The sequence below is a fragment of the Poecilia reticulata genome, linkage group LG20, assembly GCF_000633615.1.
Source record: "Poecilia reticulata strain Guanapo linkage group LG20, Guppy_female_1.0+MT, whole genome shotgun sequence".
In the NCBI taxonomy this organism is placed as follows: Eukaryota; Metazoa; Chordata; class Actinopteri; order Cyprinodontiformes; family Poeciliidae; genus Poecilia; species Poecilia reticulata.
In genome coordinates, this window is record NC_024350.1 from 2450015 (window position 1) to 2454866 (window position 4852).

Sequence of the window (4852 nt, forward strand, 5' to 3'; positions counted from 1 at the left end):
AGCGTGGGGTGGGAGGGTTTCAACCGAGGCTGATCAATTAGGAGCTTGCTCAGGTACCCCACGAGCTGTCAGGCCTTGTTTAGCTTGTTGTTGCTGCTGCTGTTGTTTATTGAGCCCAAGCTATTAGGGTTTGTTGGAGGGGAAGAGGTGTTGCTGAGACCCCCCCACCCCACAACCTCTTGTTTTCCTCTCTTGGGAAAGCAGCCATGTCTCCAGTCATTACAGGCTGTGTATTGGAGGTGGATGCACCGTGTCTATATTCAGTCATTTCAAAGCCGCCCCCTCCCTCTCCGTCTCCTGCCCGCTCAGCCTTGGCCGAGAGGCGCTGGCTCGTGTCATCGCTCTCGGGGGCATTCCTCCTCCCCCGGTCCTGTTAGTCTCTCTGTTTACCTGTCTGCTTTAGTCTGCCGGCGAGTCCGTCTGTCTTCTCGTGTCACCTTGCTGCTGTGGTGTGCCGGGCCTCGCTGCTTCTGCTTCAGCCCGACACCGGTCCGCAGATCCCAGACAGCACGGGTCTCGCGTTCTTTTTATTAGGAATTCCAGCGTGGCTGTGCTCTGGGCTCTCGTTAGCAGCAGCAGGGTTACAATGGTTTTCCAAAAGTCCGCTCTTGAATGAGCGTGGACGTTAGCAGGAGCGCTGTAGTCGCAGGTGAGAAATAGATAAATTTTCAGATTGCACTCAAAGTAGCTCCACTTTATTATTATTATTCTTTTTTTGTTTGTTTACGGTTTCTTTAAAGAGCAGCTACGCCACTTGACGCTTTTCACATGACACTGCGGCACGACCACAAGCTGCGTACTTTACGGGGATTTTATGTGATGCACAAAGTAGGGCGGGCATAAATATAAAGTAGAGAATGCCTTTCACCACTTTCGCAAAGTAAAAATGTAAAATTTGCTTTTGTATTCAGGGTCAATACTTTGCAGAACTTGCGGTGAAGTTATAGTAGAGCTTGGGTTTATGAGGCCGACCCAACCCGACCCTGTTTCCGTGGCACGCTTTTAAAAAGCCTGCAATAGATAGAGAACGTGAGAAAATTAAGTGATAATGCACAATATAAAGGTGCGGTTCTCAACTTATTCTAGTCTAAGAGGAGAAGCAAGCTTACCCTGTTGACGAGAGACACTAATGGTTATTATAGTAATTTATTATTCTAACGATAATTCTGACGATTAATCGGATAAAAACAATGTGGAAATTGATTAGAATTTTTATTTAGTCTTTTTTATACAATATTAGAATGTCATTAAAAGATTGAACACATATTTGTGTTCAATCTTTTAATGTGAAGCTAAAACTTTGGCACATGAGGAGTTCTGATGTGAAAACATTTACAGACAATGCTTTTTATTTTATCTTAAATGCAAAATTTATAAATATTTTTGTACAGTTTTGACTAAATTATTACTCTAAGTAGTTTGTTCTTTCAGCAAATGGCCTTTTTCTGAATCTGTATCCTCTAGTTAACAATTAATCGGTTATTACATTAGTTGACGATTATTTTGATAATAGGATCATCGCGATTAATCGGATTAATTGGATTAATCGGATTAATCGGATTAATCTGAATCTAATTAATCCAATTAATCCAATTAATTGTTTTCAACCCTAAATTAGACTGTAATTAATTAATGTAGATGGAGTGTATTGGATTTTATTTTGAGGATGAATACAAAATTAGCACAAAATAAAGTCTGTGGCTAAATCACGAGTATGAAAACCTTTCTGCAGCACTATGTATACATATATTTTTTTGCATAACCCAGACCTAACTAAACAGGAGATCAAACTCCTAGAAAAAAGTTACTGAAAAAAAGAAGAAAATGCAAAGATGTTTGTCCCAAGGCAGTCTTAAACTTGAGTCTTTTGTGTGTAGGTCCTGTGATTCTTCCCCCATCGCCCTTCCAGCCGTCTTCTGAGGATGCGGTAAACACTTCAGAGCTATGTTTGCCGTTTGCATTTGATGTTGCTACGACCGGCGCATCCCAATGCTGAAGGACACCTTGCGCATATCTCAAAGATGCGAGGAGCTTTGATGCTCCGGGAGTGACAGCAGGTTGATAATGGCAGTTTGAACGTGGCTATGGAGTCTGCCGCAGCATTTTTTTAAGACGTTTAAAACTCATTGGCAATTGTATGCAACATACAAGTAATCGCACCCTTTTGAACTTTTCTACATTTTGTTATGTTACAAACACACACTTAAATATGTAATATGAGATAGAACAACTCAAACTAGCCCATTATAGTGAAGATGGAATGTAATATGTACAAGATTTCCAACTTTTTTTCAATATTTGTAAAGCACAGAATGTATTAGTAATGGCACCTGTGGTGTTGAGGGAACGGGACATGTCCGAAAAGACTCGCAGCTGTAACTGTAGCAACAAGCGCTTCTTCAAAGTAGAGGTGTCTGATATTGTATTTTGTGGTTTTGGTCTGATACCAAGTAAATATTGGACCATTATCATTGATAACGAAACCGATAAATGATTTTCTATTATTTAAGTTTGTTCTATCACCAAACTTCTGACCGTTAGGTGTTTTTGTGGGTTTTCCTTTGAATTATTTTGTTTAAACCTACAGGAGAATTTGGTCAAGGTTAATAGGTGTCAAGAAAATACTTTAAAAACATATGAACATGATAAACAGAAACTTTTTTTTCCCCTAAATTTTAAGTGCAAAAAAAGATTATCATTTGTTAGCTAATCAAAACATATTTTTCAAGTAGAGCTGAAAAACTACAATACAGAAATAAAACTAATTTTCATGAGATAAGCTGAAACTAAAACATCAATCTTTTCACGCTCGTATCAATCTGTTATCGATACCGACTTGGTATCGATATCGATATGTTGGATCAATCCAAAATATCCTCACCTCAAGGACTAAACACAACAAACTCCAGAATTTCCAGATTTGTATGTGTAAAATTCCTTGAAAACTATAAATCCTTTTTGATTTCTCAACACATTATATTAGTCTGTCATATAAAATCCAAATAAATAAATGTAAAATTAGAAAACGTAAAAAGGCAGTAAAAAAAATCCTAAGACATTATGCTTTAAGCGTGTTATCTAGTCTTTACAGGTTTCTCTCCCTCTAAGTTTTTTTTTTTTTTTTGCCTTCCACTGCAACAGGACTGGAATCGCTAAGCATGAGAAGCTCAATGCTTCCTCTTAAAGGAACTTTGAGCTCATGATTACAACATGGCGAATGCAGACAGCTCTTGAACTGTGGGCTGTCTGAACATTTTCACTTACAAGCCAGTGAACAGTACTTCCTTTCAACATGTTAAACATAATCCCAAGTGAAGTCACTGTTTGTGGCCTAATCTGTCAAGTAAATGGTTCATATGCAAAATGGCCAAAGCACACACCTGTAAGTAGACTTGTGTATAGTACTGAACCTCTCCAGACCACATGAAACAGAATGTTGTTTTTTTTTTCAGTTTTCTGAATTCACTGCTGTTTACTGTAGAGCGGGATCAACGTCACATGATAGAGTTGTGACCCATAACCATAAAAATGTGACCCGTAGCTATAAACAATTTCCTTATCTTTCTAGATCTTCTCCCTCTGCTTCTCTGACCAAGTGAGGAGACGTCTGCATCGTGATCAACATCGTCAGCATCAGCAAGGACCAGCAGCTCAAAAGCCACATGGAGCAGCTTCATAGCGCATCATTAGTTAGCTATGCTAACATTGCTGTGAATTTGGGGGATGAGTAAGAAAGAATGTGTCCTGTGGGAAAGCTTAGCTTCTCTTCATGTTGGCGGACTGCTATCTGTGATCCAGAACAAAGTACATACAGTTCTTGCACGCTCATGAATGGGCTGATGAAAATGGTGTGTTTATTTACACCCTTCAAATAATGAACTAAAAAAAAATATTACACTGGTATTTCAACAGTTTGAGCTCCAAGACTTTTGAGTCGGGAGGTCGTCCTTCCATCAACTTTAATCTTTAGCTCCAGCTACAGACTGTCTATCTCATTCAAGTCAAGTCTCTGGCCTGCCACCCCCAAAACTCAATATTGGTTTCAATCTTGTTGGCAAATATAAAAGATTACTTTAAACCTATGGTGTGGTTTCATTTTCAAACTTAAGACTATCAACTACTTCCTTGTAGCAGGAGGCTATATCCTTTCCACAGCTAGCTACTGATATGATTAATGATAGGCTAGCACCGGTATCTGAGCAACCGGTGCTAGCAATAAGAAGGAGACCACTCATTGCGTTAGCTTTGATAAGGCTAGATTAGCATGCCTATGCTGGTCACCCACTGGATAGCCTCCTTCCTCTGCTGTCCATTAGCATGGATAGGCTAGCTCTAGCATTGGATAGCCTGGAAACTAGAATAGCTGGTCACTCATGACTTGATACTTTTCTTCATTAAAGGAAACTTTGTCAGGAAAATTGGTTGACATACAACATGTGTAAGCAGCAAACATTAGATGTGTTCTTTTGACAGAGTTTACTTTAATCTACATGACACCAAAGATAAACATACAGTATTGTATGGAGCTGAAGTTAGCCTCCAATTAAAACTTAATGATTCGGCAGGTATCTAACGGTATAAACTAGCTATTTTTGGTAATAATTTTGAACTTAATTTTACACATCTACCTCACAACAAGTTGGATAAATGGCTGTTGGCAAACTGTTGCTTCCCACACTGCTCGTTGTGGCCTTAAACAAGTTTCTGGTGTAATGCTAAATGGAAATCCACCTTGTACATGCTAAGGTATGTACCTTGATGATGATGAAGTGACCATACAGCTTGATTATTGTCCCATCATCTTGTTGTTCATTAGTAGACTTGTGTAAGCCATGTCTGTTCCTGAACAGCC

At 39.2% G+C, this 4852-nt stretch overlaps 1 long non-coding RNA gene across 2 annotated transcripts; it reads left to right on the plus strand.

Moving 5' to 3' along the window:
- Positions 1-221: 221 nt before the first annotated feature.
- On the plus strand, positions 222-4110 carry LOC103482252 (uncharacterized). Of its 2 annotated transcripts, none has more exons than XR_536428.2 (3): positions 222-649; positions 1878-2150; positions 3569-4110. It is a non-coding gene; the product is annotated as an uncharacterized LOC103482252 (long non-coding RNA). The 2 variants fall into 2 exon arrangements; XR_536429.2 differs by having other exon boundaries at positions 1878-1927.
- The last annotated feature ends 742 nt before the right edge of the window (positions 4111-4852 follow it).